We start from the raw sequence: 22551 nt of genomic DNA, 5'->3' as shown, positions 1-22551 counted from the left end.
CGCCTCGGCTCTGGGCTGATGGCTCGGAGCCTGGAGCCTGTTTCCGATTCTGTGTCTCCCTCTCTCTCTGCCCCTCCCCCGTTCATGCTCTGTCTCTCTCTGTCCCAAAAATATATAAAAAACGTTGAAAAAAAAAAAACTTACAGATTAATTGGGGGAGAATTGACATTTTTATGATATTGAGTTTTCCAATCCATAAACAATCCTCTCTGTTTTAGGTCTTCTTTGATAGTTTTCATCAGCATTTTATAATTTTCGGCATATAGACTCTGTACATGTTTTGATAAATGTACACTTAGGTATTTAGTTTTCTTTGGCATGATTATAAATGGTAGTGAGGTTTTTTTTGTTTTTGTTTTTTTTACATTTATTTATTTCTGAGAGAGACAGAGCACAAGTGGGGGAAGGGCAGAGACAGAAGGAGACACAGAATCCTAAGCAGGCTCCAGGCTCTGAGCTGTCAGCACAGAGCTGGATGCAGGGCTTGAATTAACAAACCATGAGATCATGACCTGAGCTGAAGTTGGATGCTTAACCGACTTAGCCACCCAGGCACCCTGGTAGTGTGTTTTTAATTTTGGTTTCTGGGTGTTTATTGTTAATATATAGAAATGTGATTGAGTTTTGTGTGTTGATCTTATATCCTGCAACCTTGTTATTACTTTTAGGAATTTTTTTGTAGATTCCTTGGGATTTTTCACATAGACAGTCATGTCATTTGCAAATAGAGATAGTTTTATTTCTCCCTTTCCAATCTGTATGTATTTTATTTCTCTTGCCTTATTGTAGTGCCTAGAATTTCCAATATGGTGTTAAATAAGTGTAATGAGAGCAAACACCCTTACTTATTAGTTCCCAATCTTAGGGGTAAAGTATTTAGTATTTCACTTTTAAGTGTGATGTTAGCTATAAGGTGGGTTTTTTTTTTTTTTTAATTTTGTTTTATTTTAGAGAGAGAGAGAGCACAAGCAGGGGAGAGGGGCAGAAGGAGAGAGAGGGATAATCCCAAACAGGCTTCATGCTCAGTGCAGAACCCAACAATGGGGCTTGATCCAAGCACACTACGATCATGACCTGAGCTGAAATCAAGAGTTGGACACTCAACTGACTGAGCCACCCAGGTGCCCCACTTAGCTGTAAGGTTTTTGTGTAGATGTTGTATCAGGTTGTAGCTACATATTTTAAAAATTTCAATTGAAATGGTATTTCTTTTGCATTGCTTTTCCACATTCCCAAAGCTGGCATTTACCCTCCATGTTTCAATTGCATTCAGCTTATACTACTGTAATTGATCTTTAGTCATTTGTATTGTGGTTGATTTGTTTTCATTTATCCTTCCCTGTCCTCAGACACATACACCCTCTAGGCTATGAGGGCATAGGCTGTTTTATTCATCTTTATATCCCGAGCTTAGTACAGTGTGCGTGGCACCACTGAATTGTTTTTATTGAAGAAAGGAATAATGAGTGAATAATGAATAAATGAATGAATAATTGAACAAGAGAAGAATAAATTACCTCTCATTGGGCTTAAGATCTTTTTAGTTGGTAGGAGTATGAGCTTTGGAGCCAGAAAGATTTCAAATCTCAGCCCTTCTATTTAATACTACTCTAGGAATTTGAGGCAAATTGCTAAATTTTTCTAAATTTCAGTTTCCTTATCTGTGAAATTAGGATAACAATAACCTACCTGAACAAATTGAGATAATAGATGTTGATTCTTAGCACAGTACCTATCATGTTGTAGGCACTCAGATTTTCATTTCTTTCTTCCTTGAACTGTTTTACGTATTTAATGATACTGATTATAAAAATACTTTGTGAACTGTAAAAAGTTATTACAGATATTGTTCATGTTTGTGTTAAAGACAGTCAAACTAATTTTGATTATGTTGGTTTAAGGGGAAAAAATAGGGACATGAGAAAATAGAGAAAGTTTGAATAACTTTGGTTGAGCAATACCATGTGCCAACCACTATGCTCAACACTTTACATGCTATAACCCATTTAATCCTGATAACAACCCCATAAAGCACATTTCTTCCTATGAAGAATTATATCTTAGTTTTTTAACTATAGTTTTCTTCTCCCCATCCATTGTAAATAAGCCCCAGGAATGGAGCTAATACAATTTAATGCAGATTTCAAACTACATCTAGAATATGACAAATAATAACTATTTTATTTCTAAGCTACCATCCTTAGTGTTTGGAGACTGTGTTCTTTAGGCCATGTGTTCTTTTTTTCAGCAAACTTAGTGATATTTACTTTCTACTTCCATCTCTAGGAATATATTAGTGCCCCAAATATATTAGGTTTTTCAGTTATATAAAACCAGAGTAATTAATTTGTCTATTGCCTATGGCACATTAGTTTTTTCAACAAATATCACTAAAAAAGCTTGAATCAATTTTTCAAAGAGGAGAAAAGCAGCAGACTGTTTGAATTTGTACTTAGATTTTTTCTCACTCAGTACTTTATATTGTTCAGGATAAGATCTTTTTTTTTCTTTTTCTTTTTTTTTTTTTTTTAATTTTTTTTAACATTTATTTATTTTTGAGAGACAGAGTATGAGCAGGGGAGGAGCAGAGAGAGAGGGAGACACAGAATTCGAAGCAGGCTCCGGGCTCCGAGCTGTCAGCCCAGAGCCCGACGCGGGGCTCGAACCCGCGGACTGCGAGATCATAACCTGAGCCGAAGTCGGACACTTAACCGACTGAGCCACCCAGGCACCCCAGATCTTTTTTTTTTCAATGTTTATTTATTTTGAGAAAGAGCAAGCACAAGTGGGGGAGGGGCAGAGTGATCAGGAGAGAGAACCCCAAGCAGAATCCCAATCCCTATAAAGGCTTGCTTGATCCTCCGACCCTGGAATCATGACCTGAGCTGCAATCAAGAGTTGAATGCTTAATCCACTTGAATCACCCAGGCGCCCCTACCACCTTAACCATTTTTAATTATACAATTTGTTATTTTTAAATACATTCATTTTTGTGCAACCAATTTCTAGAACTCTTCATCTTGCAAAATTAAAACTCTGTACCTATTAAACAACTCCCCATCCCCCCACTTCTCCCTCCCTTCAGTCCTTGGCAATCACCATTCTACTTTCTGTCTCTGAATTTTACTATTCTAGCTACCTCCTATAAATGGAATCATGAAGTATTTGTCCTTTTGTGCATGCCTTATTTCACGTAGCATAATGTCCTCAAGGTTCATCTATGTGTCAGAGTTTCCTTCCTTTTTAAAGGTAAATAAATTACATTGTATGTGCATATACTACATTTTGCTTATCCATTCTCTTGGGTTGTTTCCATCTTTTGGCTATTATGAATAATGCTGCTATGAACATGGGTGTATAATGATCTCTTTGAGACTCCGTTTTCAGTTCTTTTGGATATATATCCAGAAATGGAATTGCTGGATCATATAATTCTGTTTTTAATTTTTTTGAGGAATTGCCATACCATTTTCTATAGTGATTGCACCATTTTATATTCCCACCAGCAGGGCACAAGAGTTCCAATTTCTCCACACCATCATTGTTTTTCTTTCTGTATTTTGATAGTTGCCGTCCTAATGGGTGTGAGATAGAATCTCATTGTGGTTTTGATTTGCATTTCCTTAATGACCCCTGACATTGAGCATCTTTTCAAGGGCTTATTGACCTTTTGTATATCTTCTTGGAGAAATTCTGTTCCTGTCCTTTGTTCACTTTTAAATCCGTTTTTGTAAAGTTGTAGGAGTTCTTTGTTAATTCTGGATATTAATGCCTTATCAGATGAATTATTTGCAAATACTTTCTCCCATTTGTGGTTTGCCTTTTCACTTTGTTCATTGTGTCATTTGATGAGTAGAAGTCCTCTTTTTGTTTTAAAATTTTATTTAATATATTTATTTTTATTTCTTTATTATTTTAAAATATTCATTCATTCATTCATTCATTCATTCATTCATTTATAGCAGTGGGGAGGTTCAGAGAGAGAGAGGGAGAAAGAATCCCAAGCAGGCTCCAGAGCCTGACGTGGGGCTTGAACCCATGACCTGTGAGATCATGACCTGAGCTGAAATCGAGAGTCTGACACTTAACTGACTGAGTCACCCAGCTGCCCCTATTTAAGATATTTTAGAAGAATAATACAATAAGTATCGTTGTATCCACCATCCAGCAAATTAAACATTGCTAAATTATTTTAAGCCCGTTGGCTTTCCCCTTCTTGATTGCAAGTCCCTTGCCATCTCTCAAAGGTAACCACTAATTAATTTGATATTTCTCTAAGTAGTTTAAACCCGTTGGTCAGCCTATTAGTATTAGAAGCTTATCATGGAAGAAGTAAAAATACTGTAGAAGTCCTGTGGAAGGCTAAGGTGGGAAAGGATATTTTTTAGATTTTTTTTAAGTTGAAAGCCCAGTTCAGCACCCATTAGAGATAGTTGTACATAAAAGTGCACAGAAATAATTTGTTGAGTGACTGTATGGTACCCAGGCACTTCTGACTAAAGACATTTAGTACCAACATATTATTTTGAAATGATGTCTACATATCTTTTGGGTTAGGATTGTTATGCACTTTACCAATAAATAGACAGCTATGGCAGAGTAAATGTTTTCTTAAAAGTAGTGAAACTAGCAGACTTCCAGCATTTAACTCTAATTGCATATAGTGCATTTAGCTGCTTTGGTTAATTGAGACTTGTAGACAGGACAAACAATAAGAGAGGTGTAGAAGCATTACAATTCCTGGTTCTGGAAAATGAGTTGTAAATTCTGAAAAACCAACCAACCAACCAACCAACCCCCAGGTAATTCTGTTAAGGTCTGATTCTGGGCAAGGACCTGTTGAAACAAACAGCTCAATACTCACAGGGTAACAGTGAAGGACCTGACCTCCACTGTAGCTGAAAATGAAATACTTCTCTGGTGAGGCCATAATAGGAACAGCAAGTAGTAGCTGCTGCTGCCACTGCTGCCTGAACTTTGTGGCTGTGTGAAGTGGCTAGAGCAGGAAATGCTTCCATGGCACCAGGCGTGTATAAGGAAGGACTTGTTCTGACTCTGGCCCAGTGGTTGCACAGGTTGTGGGTGTCACTTTAAACATACAAAGACCTGTTTGCTGGAGGAGGAGCGGCTTCCTGAGGATCAGGTGCGCATCAAGGGATGAGCTCATCCTTCTAACCAGACCTGCTCTAGACGCTGAGTGAATGTTTTCCTAATTGCAAGTCCTGCAGCTGCCAGAAGCAGGAAATGGTTGAAGCTTCAGGCACTTTGTGAGTAGCAAAAAAATAGAAGTGATTTGGGAGTCTTCTGAAACATGTGGCTGTGAATATCAGGTTGAAGGTGACACACATGGACACTCAGTCTTTCTCTAAGTTGAGGATTGCAGTAAAGTGTGTGGTGGGTTGCCGAAAGATTTGGTGGTGCTAACTTTAAGGATTCTTTTTGACGTGACTTAATAATTTGTTTTTTATCTGTCTTGTTTGATTTTGTTGCTCTGGGACTTAAGACTTCTGGGGGCTCCCTTTTTAATTTCCAGGAATCTTTACAGATTTTTTTAAGCTTTAGTTGATGGAACTTACCCTACTTTTGAAATCTATTGTGCTGGCTTTCAGAGACCTATGCATGATTCTATTCTGTTTTAATTTATCAAAACTATTCACTTTAAGTCTCTTTAAAATGAAATTGGTTTTAAAAAGAAAGATCCATTTTTTATTACTTTTTATTAAATTTTTAATTTTGAGATAATTCTAGGTCATGTGGAATTGAGAGATCTGATATACTCTTTAGCCAGTTTCCTGGAATGGCAACATCTCGCAAAATTATAGTGCAATAATCACAACCAGGATATTGACATTGATACAATCACCACAGTATCCAGCATGTTGCCCTTTTCATAGCTGCATCCACTTCTTTTGCACCACCCCTTCTTTAACCCCTGTCAAACCCTAATCAAAAAATCAATTTTTAAGCAAGAAATTTTATGTGAATCTTAAGTAGTTTATTAGAAATCCACATAGCCTTAATGAAAAGAGCCCTGTACTGTGATAGGAGGTTTTGGTTCATTGTAGTAGCTCTTTGACCTTGGGCAAATAATTTCTCTGTGCTTCAGTTTCCTTATGCATAAAACAGGAGAATAGCATATTAATTTCTATCTAACCTATTTATAGGATTTTGAGATATTGTAAAGTTCTTTCAAAAAATAAGTTCTATATAGATTAATATAGGTAATGAGGATGATAGTTTTCAAACTAGAAAATATGAAGCAAGTTGTCAACTAGAAACTGAAGCCCAGGATATTGAGAGTGAACATTTTATTTATTTTTTTAATTAAAAAAATTATTTTGAGAGAGAAAGAGAGAGAGCAGGGGGAGGGGCAGAGAGAGGGAGGGAGAGAGAAAATCCCAAACAGGCTAGTACGGAGCCCCATGTGGGGCTCAAACTCACGAACTGTGAGATCATGACCTGAGCTGAAATCAAGAAGTACTGCACTTAACAGACTGGGCCACCCAGGTGCCCCAAGAGTGAACATCTTAAAATGAATTTAAATCTTCTGGCTCAATCGAATTTCAGAGTGCTGAAATTGACTGATGATGTCAGAGCCACTGTTGTTAATTTTAAGAAATCATAAAAACCAAAGAGAGACCTATGTTCTGATATCCAAAAAGAGGAAGGTAGTTGGAAAGCTGTAAAATGGATGTGAAATCCTGGAAAAATTCAATTATAAATGATTAAACAGATGATATGGGGTATTAAACAAAAATCTCTCAAAATTAAAATAAACTTTATTTTTATTAAAATTTTTTTTTCAATGTTTATTTATTTTTGAGAGAGAGAGAGAGACAGAGCACGAGCTGGGGAGGGGCAGAGAGAGAGAGAAGGAGACATAGAATCCAAGGCAAGCTCCAGGCTCTGAGCCTGATGCAGGGCTTGAACTCATGAACTATGAAATCATGACCTGAGCTGAAGTCGGACGCTTAACTGACTAAGCCACTCAGGTGCCCCTCAAATAAAATTATTAAAAAAAAGGGGAGTGCCTGGGTACCTCAGTCACTTAAGCATTTGACACACAGTTTCACAGTTTTTCATGATATATTCGATACTGATATGTGGTAAAATATGGTTTGGTTGATTAATTAAATGTGTAGAAGATTGAATAACTGTACCCATTTAGATTCTTGGCTTCACCAGGAAAGTCTCTGGTGGATTATCTTTGGGCCTTGGATAGAGTAAAAATTAAAACAAACAAAAAACAAACATGTTAATCAGATATGTAAGTATTGCAAAGCTACGGTTAATATGACAGATGATGAATAAAACCTTAAAAATTATATCTATAGGATGAAATCATGGGCCCAAACTGAAGTTAAATTTAACAGAGATAATCCCTATGTTTAAATTCAAAACCTCAAATGCACAAGAACAGGATAAGGAAGAGCTGATTGTAGTAGTTAATATGGAAGATATCTGGGAATTTTGGTTAATCAATAATATAACAGGAACTGACTATGCAATGTCACTGCTAAAAACACCTCCAACTGTTTTACCAGAAGCTTATCTAGGACACAAAAGTATTGGTTCTAATATATTTTTCTGCTATTTGTATATTTATTTAAGTAGACACTGACAAAAAGTATTCCAAGGAAGGCAGACAGAACCATAAATGGTATAGGAAACTGTTGGGACTTGGGGATGGAAGTGTTGATAAGTTTTAAAACTGCAAAAAATAATAAAACACCCATATTCTTACCACTCAGAATTAACCACTATTAACCCTCTCTCTTAGAAATAAAACATTTCAGGGGCGCCTGGGTGGCTCAGTTGGTTAAGCGTCTGACTTCGACTCAGGTCATGATCTCACAGTCTGTGAGTTCGAGCCCTACATCGGGCTCTGTGCTGACAGCTCAGAGCCTGGAGCCTATTTCCGATTCTGTGTCTCCCTCTCTGACCCTCCCCTGTTCATGCTCTGTCTCTCTCTGTCTCACAAATAAATAAACGTTAAAAAAAAAAAAAATTAAAAAAAACATTTCAGATAAAGCCAAAGCTCCTTTCCTTCTCCTCCCTACAAGGAACTCTATCTTATTTTTATCAAGGTAATACATGTGCATAGTTTCAAAAGTTCAGATAGTATTATATGCTTAGAAGGAAATAAAGCAGTTATCCCACCCCTAGAGGAAACTATACTTTTATGTCTTAACATATATCTATATATTTTTAAGTAGGCTCCACACACAGCATGGAGCCCAATGCGGTGCTTCAACTCATGACCCTGAGATCAAGACCTGAGCTTAACCAAATGAGCCACTCAGGCACCCCTGTCTTAAATATTTCTAATAGTAAAGTTATATCACTTGCTTTTAAAAAATATTTAATAGGGCGCCTGGGTGGCTCAGTTGGTTAAGTGTCCGACTTCAGCTTAGGTCATGATCTCACAGTCTGTGAGTTCGAGCCCCACATCGGGCTCTGTGCTGACAGCGCAGAGCCTGGATCCTACTTCAGATTCTGTGTCTCCCTCTCTCTCTGCTCCTCCCCTGCTCATGCTCTGTCTTTCTCTGTCTCAAAAATCAATAAAAACATTAAAAAAATTTTAAAAAATATTTAATATATATGAAGTGAAGTGCTATAGAAGATGAGGTTTTGATTGTTTTAAATGCATATATGTCTTTTCCCTTATATTCTCAATATGGTTATGTAATTTGGGGGGGGTTAAGTAATTATTTTTTATCTTACACAAATATTGAACTTGAGCTATATAATGTACAATGATTATAATCATCTTATACAACTTTTGACTTTCCATAGGCATAATAATTGTCTTGTTTTAATTGCTCAGTTTTTAAAATTCAGATTACTATATCATTCCCAGATTCTCAGCCAGGACCATAAAACTCTGCCCCATTGATTAAAATCCAATAGATAATTTATCAATTTTTTTTTTTAACTCTTAGAGGCCTACTTTGTATATTCTGTATATTCTATATTCCACTCCAGCATGGGTTAGTTGTTAGGTAGGCCTGCTTTACAATTCTCACCCTGAGATTTCCTTTCACAGTCATCCTGGGAATTCTGTTTCCTGAATTACATGTCATTTTCTTTCTTGGTTTACTCCCTCATTTTGGTGTAACACATCCTCTAGAAGCTTTCTGAGAGTTAACATTCACAGGAATTAAATTGTTTGAAAACTTGCATATATGAGAATATTTTTATTTTACCCTCAGTATTAAATAATACTCTATTTGGGAATAGAATTTTCTGTAGGAAATTATTTTCTCATTTTATTGTATTATTAAAATTTTTTTTAATGTTTATTTATTTTTGAGAGAGAGAGAGTGTGAGCAGGAGAGAGGCAGACAGAAGGAGACACAGAATCCAAAGCAGGCTCCAGCTTCTGAGCTGTCAGTCCAGAGCCCGACAGGGGGCTAAAAATCACGAAATGCGAGATCATGACCTGAGCCGAAGTTGGACGCTTAACTGACTGAGCCATCCAGGCTCCCCCATTTTCTCATTATTTTAAAGGTATTGCTATTCCTTTGTTGCCTGTGAACAGTCTAATATTCTTTTTATTTTATTTTTATATAAATGGTAGTTTATTAGCAAATAAATAAAAGTGTATGATTTTTAGTAAAACAGATTGGGCATTTGCAACACATAATACATTTACTTCAGAATAGAAAATGTGTTAAAAAATTTTTTTTGATATCTATTTTTGAGAGAGAAAGAGTGAGTGGGGGAGGGGAGAGACAGAGAGGGAGACACAGAATCCAAAGCTCTGAGCTGTCAGCACAGAGCCTGACACGACACTCAAACCCGTGAGCAGTGAGATCATGACCTGAGCTGAAGTCAGATGCTTAACCAACCGACTGAGCCACCCAGGTGCCCCCCAAAATGTAGTGTTTTTATATGCCCTAATTCTTATCAAGGAATTGGGATCTGACCACTGAAGTGTTCCATCATTCTTTTTAAAGAAAACCGTTTTGGGGGGTGCCTGTATGGCTCAGTTGGTTAAAGGTTTGGCTTTGGCTCAGGTCATGATCTCACGGTTCATGTGTTCAGACCCCACGTCCAGCTCTGTGCTGACAGTGCAGAGCCTGATTGGGATTCTCTGTCTCCCTCTCTGTCTGCCCCTCTCCCCCTCATGCTTTCTCTCTCAAAAATAAATAAACCTAAAAAAAAAAAAAACACCTTTTTGTTGTTGTTGTTGCTAAATATACATAGCATAAAGCTTATCATTTTAACCATGTTTAAAAAAAAATTTTTTTTTTTTGAAAGAGAGACAGAGTGTGAGAGGGGGAGGGGCAGAGCAAGAGGGAGACACAGAATCTGCACAGGCTCCAGGTTCTGAGACTCAGGGCTGGAACCCACAAGCCGTGAGATCATGACCTGAGCCGAAGTCAGATACTTAACTGACTGAGCCACCCAGGCACCCCTCATTTTAATAATTTTTAAGTGTATAGTTCTGTGGCATTAAGTACATTTACATTGCTGTGCAACCTGATGCCATTCTGATTTCATTCCTTTGTATGTTACCTTTTTTTTTCTTACTCTCGAGAAACTTACAGAATTTTCTCTTTATTCCTAGTGTTTTACAATTTAGTGCCTTTAGTGTGGATTTTTAACTTCATTGTGCTAGGGGCTTTAACTTATCTTAAAATCTGGCTATTTTTTTGTACTTTTTCTTGGATATTTTTCTCTTTTTCTAGAAAGCCTGAATTGATTCTCTGATTTTTATTCTATTATCTTTTCTATTTCTCTGTATTTGTATTTTATTTTTTGGGAGATTTCCTTAAATTTGTCTTTCAAATCTTTCATTGAACTTTATATTTCTTGTTTTAGAGATGCAAAATCATAACTCTCTGAGAAATACATTTTAGGTTTTTAAATTTTCTTGTATTCCCTAGATTATCTACTTCCTTTAAGCTACCCCATGCCGCCCCCCCCCCCCCCCTCCCGCTTTGAGGTACCATCAGATGTTTGTATTTATAGGCATTCTTCGGGGCTGGTCAGTTTTCCCAGATGGAAGTCCTCCAGTTTCCTGCCTGAGGAGTTTGAAGTCTGACTACCAGTGCTTTGGTGCTGAGAGGCAGAAGGGGGCTGGGGATCTCTCCATTTAGTATATAGACTTCACTTAATCTTCTCAGTGTTTTTAAAGATTTAGCTTTTTATTAAATTAAAAATTTCCCTAGTTTTAATAAGGCATCTCACGCAGGTTAGCTGTGTCTAATGTCCCACAATCACACCCTCTCTGGTTTATACTTCAGAAAGTAAACCTAAAGTCTTCAGAGCATTTGCCTGGCTGTATTGGGTTGAAAGACAGAATTTGAAGCATCTAACTGCTTCTTAAACACATTTTAAAATTGCTTTTCCATTTTTAAGTTCCACCCCACATTCCCTCCTGCAAAGATCCAATTCCTGAGCATTTCCTGGGTTATGTAGTAGGAGTATGTATACTTCTGTTTGCCAACATTTACCCTCTGGTTCTTACACTGGTATGTTAATCAATTACCACACATTTATCTGCTTTCCAGCTTCTAATATTTTGTTTAAATTCTACTCCTTCAGTCATTTACGTTCCCAGTTTCTTTGTCCTTGTGGATTTTTACCTTTTGTATTACTTTACTCTTATTTATAGTGAAGACTTAATTTAGGAGGGAGTAGAGGTAAATGGGTTTAATTCACATATTTCCATTTTTTATAATTTGTATACATATAAAATGTATCCACAACTAATATATAGTAGTGTTCTGTGTGTTTGAAAATTTTACATATAGGGGCACCTGGCTGGCTCAGTCAGGAGAGCATGCAGCATGTAACTCTTGATCTTGGGTCAAGCCCCATGTTGGGTATAGAGATGATTTATTTTTAAGTAATAAATATAATAAAAAGTAGAAATAAAATCTTAAATAATTAAAAGGGTGCCTGGGTGGCTCAATTGGTTAAACGTCAGCTCTTTTTTTTTTAATGTTTATTTTTGAGAGAGAGAGAAGGAGATAGACAGAACATGAGTGGGGGAGGGGCAGGGACAGAGAGGGAGCCACAGAATTTGAAACAGGCTCCAGGCTCTAATCTGTCAGCACAGAGCCTAACGCAGAGCTCAAACTCGGAAACCGTGAAATCATGACCAAGAGCTGAAGTGGAATGCTCAACCGACTAAGCCACCCAGGCACCCCAAACATCAACTCTTGATTTCAGCTTAGGTCATGATCTCATGGTTCCTAGGTTTCAGCTGTGAATCAGACTCTGCCTTGGCAGTGTGTAGCCTGCTTGGGATTCTCTCTCCCTGCCCCTCCCCTATTTGTTCTCTCTCTGTCTCTCAAAAATAAATAAAGAAACAAATAAAAAAAAAAATAAGTGAATGAGTAAATGAATGAATGCATGAATAAAAAAAAATTTACCTATATGGGGGTGCCTGGCTGGCTCAGTTGGTAGAACATGTGACTCTTGCTCTCAGGGTTGTGAATTCAAGCCCCACGTTGGGCGTAGACATTACTTAAAAACAGTAAAATCTCACTGGGTGTTATATGTAAATGATGAATCACTGGGTTCTAGTCTGAAGCCAAGACTACACTGTATGTTAACTAACTTGAAAATTAAAAAATAAAAAAGTAAAATCTGTCTCAAAAATAAATAAACTTTAAAAAATTAAAGAAATTTTTCTTTAATGTTTATGGGGGGGGGGGGGCGGGCAGAGAGAGAGGGAGATACAGAATCTGAAGTGCGCTCCAGGCTCTGAGCTGTCAGCACAGAGCCTGATGTGGGGATTGAACTCATGAACCATGAGATCATGACCTGAGCTGAAGTCAGATGCTTAACCAACTGAGCCACCCAGGTGCCCCAAAACTTAAAAAGATTTAAAAGGTCAGAGAGATTATATGGCATTATACCATGATGTGAATCTAGTTAACATAATCTTTGGGAAGGAATATTCTAGGGTATTTACTTCTTAATTTTTCCTTATTTGTATATTCCATTTTTTTTTTACAATAAAAATATTTTTTGTTAGAAGAAAAAATTGAGTCACTTCTAACATTTTAAAATAAGAATTAGGGGGGCATCTGGGTGGCTCAGTTGGTTAAGCATCTGACTCTTGGTTTTGGCTCAGGTCATGATCTTGTGGTCCATGGTTTCGAGTCCCATCTTGGGCTCTGTGCTGACAGTTCAGAGCCTGGAGCCTGCTTCAGATTCTGTGTGTGTCTCTCTCTCTTCCCTGCTCACGCTCTGTCTCTCAAAAATAAATAGATGTTATTTTTTAAGTTTTATTTTAGTTGAGAGAGACAGAGAGTGTGCGAATGGGGAAGGGGCAGAGAGAGGTAGAGAATCCCAAGCAGGCTCTGCGCTGCCAGTGCAGAAGCCCAATGTGGGGCTCTGTGGCTTGAACTCACCAAATCACCAGATCATGACCTGAGCCGAAATTAAGAGTCAGATGCTTAATGGACTGAGCCACCCAGGCGGCCCCAAAGGTTTAGAGGCTTACCTCCCAGGAACCAGGCACAAAGACCAGCCAAATTCTTTATTATACAATAATGTTAAAACCCAATTCTACTATTAATAACTTCCTCTAGAAAGCCTTTACAGACTTTCCAAGGGACATGTTCACTGTTATAGTTTTTCTTTTTCCCTTATTTAGACAGTGAACACTTTGAAGTTCCCCTGATTTTCATCATCTTTGCCTCTCTAATATTAGCACTATATCTGGCTTACAGTAGTAAGTAGGCTCAGTAAGTAATGAGCTGAAGTATTTAAGATATAGCTTATGAGGAGATGAGAAGTTCAGTATAGAATTGTTAAAGATCAAATGAAATGAATAGCCTTACTTCATTCCTTCTTATTCTATTCATCATTTGCTCTTCTTTAAATATTTATATACCTTTTTTATGTGGATATCAAATTTACAAAAGAAATAAAAAGGAGATTTTGCTTTTTTTTTTTTTTTAATTTTTTTTTCAACATTTTTTATTTTTTATTTTTGGGACAGAGAGAGACAGAGCATGAACGTGGGAGGGGCAGAGAGAGAGGAAGACACAGAATCGGAAACAGGCTCCAGGCTCCGAGCCATCAGCCCAGAGCCCGACGCGGGGCTCGAACCCACGGACCGCGAGATCGTGACCTGGCTGAAGTCGGACGCTTAACCGACTGCGCCACCCAGGCGCCCCAGGAGATTTTGCTTTTTAAAATAATTCATCAGGGCACCTGGGTGGCTCAGTTGGTTAAGCATCAGACTTCGGCTGAGGTCATGATCTCGTGGTTTGTGAGTTCAGGCCCTGCATTGGATTGTCTGCTGTCAGCACAGAGCCCGCTTTCAGATCCTCTTTCCCGGCTCTGTCTCTGCCCCTCCCTGCTTTCTCAGGTGCATGCTTTCTCTCTCTCTGTTTCTCTCTCAAAAATAAATAAACATTAAAATAATTCATCAACGGTCTTTAAAGAGCAACCTTTTTTATTGCATTTAAAATATACCAAATTTTCATTTACATTATTTGTGGGGACTACATTATCATATAATGTAAGTATAATCATGCTGAACATCAGAGAATCTTTGTTTCCTTCTAATCATAAGGGGGAATAAATTCTAATGTCCTCTAATTTGTCCTGTCTGTGCATAGAGCACTTAGTAAAAATGTAATAATATTCCCTAAACCAGACTCTGTTTTATAATTAAAAAATATTCTTTTAAAAAAAAATTTTTTTTTTTAACGTCTATTTATTTTTGAGACAGAGAGAGACAGAGCATGAACGGGGGAGGGTCAGAGAGAGGGAGACACAGAATCTGAAACAGGCTCCAGGCTCTGAGCTGTCAGCACAGAGCCCGACACGGAGCTCGAACTCACGGACCGCGAGATCATGACCTGAGCCGAAGTCGGCCGCTTAACTGACTGAGCCACCCAGGCGCCCCCAAAATATTCTTTTTAAAAAATCTAAAATGTGTTATTTGAGATAGTTTCCCACTCATCTTGATTCAGGGTGCTTTTTGTGCTGCTTCTGTCTGAAGGAGCATCCTTCTGTAAGCCTTGCTTTTCTTCCTGTAGGCTGGCAGAAGACAGTGGAGCAGCCAACACCCAAACTACTGTTGGTGCATGGCTAAAGATGGTGGTAATGTTGTAGCACTGTGGGCACCTCACATCCATGAAGCGGGAGTTGAGGCTCTGCAGTAGGCACTTCTTGTGTTTCCTCTTCTCCTCTTCTGGGGACTGGTGGAAGATGTACTTCATGAAGGGCATGTTCTCATGGGAAGGTCATTACCTCCAGAAAGCCAAAAAACATATTCCCTTTTTTTTAAATTTATTTATTTTTGAGAGACAGAGACAGAGCGCAAGCAGAGGAGGGGCAGAGAGAGAGGGAGACACAGAATCTGAAGCAGGCTCCAGGCTCTGAGCTGACAGCACAGAGCCTGACATGGGGCTTGAACTCATGAACTGCGAGATCATGACCTGAGCTGAAGTCAGATGCCACCCAGGCACCCCCCAAAAACATACTCTTAATATCTTTATAATCTTTATCTGGGCTAGTTCCCATGAGATAGTATTTCACTGGGATATATCATTTTTGGAGTAGTGTATACAGTAGAAATTATTTGCGTGAGATTTATTTTTTTTCTGTTATGTAATTTTTCATTTGCATGAGATTTTTAAAAAATATACTACTGATTTTTAATAACTTCCTATCCTTTTTCATAAACTTTAAAACAGGTTCTGTTTTTAGAACAGTTTTAGATTTACAGAAAATTGAAATGATGGTAGAGGGTTCCATATACTTCTTCATCCAGTATTCATTATTATTAACAGCTTAGAGTAGATTTATTACAGTTAACGAAACAATATTGATACATTATTACTAACCATTTAAAATTTCCTCACCTTTTATCTAATGTCTTTTCTTTGTCCCAGGGGCCCATCCAGGATACCACATTACATTTACCAGTCATGTCTCCTTAGGCTCTTTTTGGCTGTCACAGCTTCTCACACTTTCCTTATTTTTGATGACCATAACATTTTTTTTTTAATGTTTATTTTGAGAGTGTGATTGCATACACGTCAGGGAGGGACAGAAAGAGAGGGAGAAAGAATCCCAAGCAGGCTCTGCACTGTCAGCATTGAGCCCGATGTGGGGCTCATCCCAGAAACTGTGAGATCATGACCTGAGCCAAAATCAAGAAGTGGACACTTAACTGACTGAGTCACCAAGGTCCCCCTTGACCTTGACAGTTTTGAGGAGTATTAGGGTGCTTCTCTGTTGGAATTTGGCTGATGCTGTTCTTATAATTAGATTGAGGTTATGGGTTTTTAAGTGTGTTAACCTTAAAAATGAAAGAGTTTATTTTACCAGCAAAAATGGATTTATTTTGGAATAACAGAGAATTGCAATTCAGGCCATGCAAGCTATGGTAAAGCCATAGGCAAATCCCACAAACAAAGGAGAGGAACATTATTTTATGGAGAAAGAGGAAGTTGTGAGAGGTGGTTTGGAATGAAAGTCCATTGGAAAACTAGAGTTTAGGAGGATTTTCCATTGGCTGAATTGCAGAGTTAGTAGATTTTTTGTAGGAGATACAATGTACATCTTTCTCTGTTAGGAACTATAATTAAGGATTTTTTCCTTATGATGATTCTCTTGTTGGGTCTGTAATGGACAATTCTTACTGTAATTGACATTGAGTGGTGCAACTCTCCCTTACAGCCTACTCTTCTAGCATCCAGAGTGCACTTATTGAGGTGTCCCTTTATTAATTTTCACGGGTGGAGGATCCCAGAGATACAGAGATATTCTCATCACATCATTTCAAGGGTATACATTATTGACATGATGTATCATTGTTGATAATGACCTTAATCACCTGGCTGAGGTTGTCAGGTTTCTCCACTAAAGGTACTGTCTTCCCTTCTTTCATGCTGTACTTTTTGGAGGGAGATCTCCATACACTTAAGGAGTGGGATTTATGGTCCCCATGCTTGCAGTTGGAATATTTATATAAATTATTTGGAATTCTTATGCAAGGGAGATTTGTTCTCCTTTTGTTTATTTAATCATTTCCTTATATCAGTGTGGACTCATAGATATTTATTTTGTACTTTAGGCTAAAATCAGATTTGGCTTTTGGTAGTTCATTTGGTTTGTCTCCTGTGTCCCTTTAATATACTTCTGTCACTTTAGGATTCTTGTTTTGTTTTTAGCATTTCCTTACCTTCTGACATTATAAGATGCTCAGGCTCATCTTGTATATTTCCTGTCCCAGTCCTGGAATTAGCCATTTCTTCACAGAACCTTGGTTTGTTTTATTGGAGAGTGGTATTAAAAACTAAGATTCTTGGCTTCAGGTGTGGTTTTTACAACTGGGGTGTCACTGATTCTAAGCACTCTCAGCTGACAAAGTAAGTAAATGTATGTGTATATGCATACATAAAAATATTTGTAGGTGTAACCATCTGTATTTTTATTAAGTTAAACACAAGTTAATATTCTAACTCTAATTCATTACCGAATGGAACATTTTATCCTTTTCTTCCTGCTTATCTGTAATTTCCCATTCCAAAAGTGAGAAACCTTCTACTATCCGTCATTCATTTACCTAATTGTTCAGGTCCAGTAAACATGTGTAATGGTTTCAGAATTGTTAACCTGTACACCTGAGGGAAACAGCTTCATTAGCAAGGGTACGATGCTAATGTGCAGTTCCGTGGGCTTTTAGTTTTACGGACTCCAGTAATTTCCAAAGTTTTTTACATCAGTACCTTTATTCAGTATCTTCGGTGAGGTTGTTTCATAGGTTTATGTATATATTTTTTAAAGTTTATTTATTTATTTTGAGAAAGAAAAAGAGAGCATGTGCAAGTGAGCAGGGGAGGGGCAGAAAGAGGGAGAGAGAGAGAGGATCCCAAGCAGGCTCCGAGGTGCCAGCACAGAGCCCAATGCAGGGTTTGAACCCACCAACCATGAGATCATGACCCAAGCTGAAACCAAGAACCATATGCCTAGCCAACTGAGCCACCCAGGTGCCCTAGTTTGTATATTTTTATTATGGAAAATTTTGGGGTACCTGGGTGGCTCAGTTGGCTAAGCGACTGACTCTTGATCTTGGCTAGGTCATGATCTCATGGTTTGTAGGATCAGGCCCCACATGGGGCTCTCCACTGACAGCACAGCACCTGCTTGGGATTCTCTCTCACTTTCTCTCTCTGCCCCTCCCATGCTCGTTCGTGCACATGCTCTCTCTCAAATAAATAAAATAAGATTTATTATGGAAAATTTTGAACATACACAAAAATAAGGAGAGTATAGTGAGCCTCCATGTATCCATCACCAACTTCATGAAAATTATTGAATTTCTGAAATGAAAATTACTGACTTCATGGTCAATTGTATTTTATCTATACTCCCTCTTTACTAGTCAACATGTGATTATTTTGAAGTAAATCCTGTACATATTATTTCCTCTGTAAATATTCCCAAATAAGACTTACCATAATTTAACCAGTCCCTATTGAAAGATACTTAGTTTTTATTACAAACAGTAGAACTATAAATATCCACTTACATTTATCCATTTACGTTATCCATTGACTGCAGGGTAAATTTCTAGAAGTTGAATTGCTGAAACAAATATATAAGCATTTAAAATTGAGAAATACTGCCAAAATTTTTTTATTCCTGTCAAGACTAAATGAAAATGTATCCTTCTCTGCATCCTCACCTACACTGATTTTATCCAACTTTTAAACATTTGGCAATATGAGATCTGAAAAATGATATGTATCTTTCTTTTTTAAAAAATGATTTCTTAAAATTTATTTTGAGAGTGAGAGAGAGAAAGAGACAGAGACAGTATGAGCAGGGGAGGGGCAGAGAAAGAGAGAAAGAGAATCCTGAGTAGGCCTCATATTGTTAGCGCAGAGCCTGACACGGGGCTCAATCCCATGAGCTGTGAGATCATGACCTAAGCTGAAATCAAGAGTCAGTTGCTTAACTGACCGAGCCACTAAGGTGCCCATTTTTGTTTTGCATTTTAAAAATTGGATAGGACATTTTTCCTGTCTTTGTTGTCATCTTTTTTTTTCCTTCTGTGAACTGCACATTTAAAGTCTTTGCTTGTTTAAGAAAAGGAAATAAATTGGGAAGCCTGGCTGGCTCAGTCAGTGGAGCATCTGGCTCTTGGTCTTGGGTTCATGAGTTTGAGCCCCACGTTGGGCATAGAGCCTACTTAAAAAAAAAAAAAAAAAAAAAAGGAAAGGAAATAAATTGTCACAAAGGTGTGATTTCCTTTCCCAAACCATCATGTGCTGCCATGTCTCCCTTTTCCCCTGTTTCCAGTTTGTATCACCAACTCAGGAGTAGTACTTATGTCTCTCTTTTATTTTTTTAAATTTTATCATTTTATTATTTTTTTAAATTTACATCCAAATTAGTTAGCATATAGTGCAACAATGATTTCAGGAGTAGATTCCTTAGTGCCTCTTATCCATTTATCCCCTCCTCCCACAACCCCTCCAGTAACCCTCAGTTTATTCTCCATATTTATGGGTCTCTTCTGTTTTGTCTTCTTCCCTGTTTTTATATTATTTTTGTCGCCCTTTCCTTATGTTCATCTGTTTTGTCTCTTAAAGTCCTCCTATGAGTGAAGTCATACGATTTTTGTCTTTCTCTGACTAATTTCAATTAGCATAATACCCTCCAGTTCCATCTACGTAGTTGCAAATGGCAAGATTTCATTTTTTTTTTTGATTGCTGAGTAATACTCCATTGTGTATATATACCACATCTTCTTTATCTAGTCATCTATCAATGGACATTTGGGCTCTTTCCATACTTTGGCTATTGTTGATAGTGCTGCTATAAACATGGGGGTGCATGTGTCCCTTCGAAACAGTACACCTGTATCCCGTGGATAAATGCCTAGTAGTGCAATTGCTGGATCATAGGGTAGTTCTATTTTTAGTTTTTTGAGGAACCTCCATGCTGTTTTCCAGAGTGGCATTCCCAGTAGTACTTATGTCTCTTTAATGAAGGTAAATATCTGCCCTTCTTTTTTTTCCTTCTGCCCTTTTTTCACCCACCAAAGGTAGCTCTCTGTTTTCTGTGCATCCTAGAAATAGTCAAATTGTTTATCAAACAGATGGTTTTAAATCAGCTTCTGAGGGAGTACTCTAGGGAAATATGCCCAAGAAGCATCAGGAAGGATTTCTATAGACAGATGGGGGAATGTTTGTAATTGTTTAGCAATAAGTATGCCCAGCAAGTATCACTTCAGCCTGCTTTGTTCATCTGTTCAGTCTTTCCACATGAATAGAAGATATGTACTCTGACTTTTGCTGCTTGCCATTTTGATGGCATTTTCAGCCTTATTTTTGTCAAAGTGAATTATCTGTCTCCATCGATTTTGGACATATGTGTAATCAATAGTATTACTGTTGGTTTCTTGATGTAGGGAAAATAGTAATTGCATTCTGTCCTGAATTAAATGACAATGTCAGAATGTAAGAATGTACGACAGACTGATTTTCTTTGCTTATGTATTCTTTAAAAACAGCTGTTCAAAATCTCATACACATAGAAATTGTTTGCCAAGCATTTGAAGCCATCTTGTTTTACCAGGTGGCAGCTGCTGCTGTTTGTTGGGACCTAATTTAAACCACAGACATGAAATAGTGTCCTTGTTTTTAAAAAGAGAAAGTACGATTTCTTGAAAAACATCTTTACGGAGATACAATTCACATACGAGACAAGTCACCCATTTAAAGTGTACAATTCAGTGGTTTTTTTTTTTAAGTCTATTTATTTATTTTGGGGGGAAGTAGGGCAGAGAGAGAGGAGAGACAGAGGATCCCAAGCAAATTCTGCACTCTCAGCGCAGAGCCTGAGGTAGAGCTCAATCCCAGGAACTGCGAGATCATGACTTGAGCTGAAACCGAGTTGGACACTTAACTCATGGAGCCACCCAGGCGCCCCCAATGGTTTTTAATATATTTGCAGCATGGAACAACCATCACCACATCAATTTTAGAACATTTTTATCACCCCTAGAAGAAATGCTATACTTATTATAGTCACTTTCCATTTCCTTCACACCTCCTCTCAGCCCTATGCAGCTGCTTTCTGTCTCTATAATTTGCCTATTCTGAACATTTCATATAATTAGAATCATGAGATAAGTGGTCTTTTGTGATTGGCTTCTTTCACTTAGCATGCTTTCAATGTTCATATATGATTGTAGCATATATTAGTACTTCATTCTTTAAAAAATTTTTTTTCTAGTGTTTTATTTATTCTTGAGAGAGAGAGAGACAGAACACAAGCAGGGGAGGGGCAGAGAGAGAGGAAGACACAGAATCTGAAGCAGGCTCCAGGCTCTGAGCTGTCAGCACAGAGCCTGACGTGGGGCTTGAACTCAAGAACTGTGAGACCATGACCTGAGCCGAAATCGGACGCTTAACCAACTGAGCCACCCAGGTGTCCAGTACTTCATTCTAATAATGGTTGGTTGAATACTGTACCATTGTATGAATATACCACAATTTATCCATTCATTAGATGGTGTATATTTGGATTGTTTCTACTTTTTGGCTATTATGAATAATGCTACTATGAACATTCGTGTATGGGTTTTTTATTTTTTGAGAGAGAGAGAGAGCATGTGCATGTGTGTATGCGAGTGCATGCCTGCGTGAGCAGGGTAGGGGCAGAGGGAGGGGGAGAGAGAGAATCTCAAGCAGACACCATGCCCAGTGCGGAGCCTGACTTGGGGCTTAATCCTACCACTGTGAGACCTGAGCCAAAATCAAGAGTTGACACGTAACTGACTGAGCCACCCAGGCTCCCCTTCTAAAAGTTTTACAGTTTTAGCTCATTCATTTAGATATTTGACCACATTTTTGAATTTTGAATTTCCTTTTTTTTATATATTTTGAGAGAGAGCATGTGAGGGGCAAAGAGAGAGGGACAGAGGAAGAATCCCAAGCAGGTTCTGCACTGTCAGTAGGGCTGATGTGGGGTTTGAACTCACCAACTGTGAGACCATAACCTGAACTGAAATCAAGAGTTGGATGCTCAACTGACTGAACCACCCAGGTACCCCGACCCCATTTTATAAAAAGTTTATTTATTTTGAGAGAGGGAGGGGCAGAGAGAAAGAGAGGGAGAGAGAATCCTAAGCAGGCTCCATGCTGTCAGCACAGAGTCCATTGTGGGCTCAGTCTCATGAACTGTGAGATCATGACCTGAACTGAATGAAATCAAGAGTCAGACGCTCAATGGACTGAACCACCCAGGTGCCCCAGATACTTGACCCCATTTTGAATGTGCCATGTTTGTTTTTTTAGTATTTTATTTTTTTAACTTTATTTTATCTTGAGAGAGAGAGAGAGAGAGAGAGAGAGAGAGAAAGAGAAAGAAAGAGAATCCCAGGTAGGCTCTGTGCTGTCAGCACAAAGCCTGACATGGGGCCCAATCTCATGAAACATGAGATCATGACCCAAGCTGAGATCAAGAGTCAGACGCTTAACTGACTGAGCCACCCAGGTGCCCCTGCTTTTTTAATATTTTAAAGAGAGTGAGAGAACACACACGCAAGCAGGG

At 38.1% G+C, this 22551-nt stretch overlaps 1 protein-coding gene and 1 pseudogene across 6 annotated transcripts in view; one reads left to right on the top strand and one right to left on the bottom strand.

The window, feature by feature from the left end:
- USP54 (ubiquitin specific peptidase 54) overlaps nt 1–22551 on the top strand; it is a 132449-nt gene that overhangs the window by 16547 nt on the left and 93351 nt on the right. Inside the window, exon 1 of one of the 6 annotated variants that reach the window (XM_058696717.1) lies at nt 5247–5267. The exons of the other annotated variants lie outside the window; for them this stretch is intronic. The gene's annotated coding sequence lies outside the window, so the exon portion shown is untranslated. Of the gene's footprint in view, nt 1–5246; nt 5268–22551 lie in introns of those variants that run through there. 6 annotated transcript variants of the gene reach the window in all.
- Nucleotides 14935–15208, bottom strand: LOC131492423 (small ribosomal subunit protein eS27-like; annotated as a pseudogene).

This window comes from Neofelis nebulosa, chromosome 13 (assembly GCF_028018385.1).
Source record: "Neofelis nebulosa isolate mNeoNeb1 chromosome 13, mNeoNeb1.pri, whole genome shotgun sequence".
NCBI lineage: Eukaryota > Metazoa > Chordata > Mammalia > Carnivora > Felidae > Neofelis > Neofelis nebulosa.
This window is presented reverse-complemented; position numbering and strand designations above follow the sequence as displayed.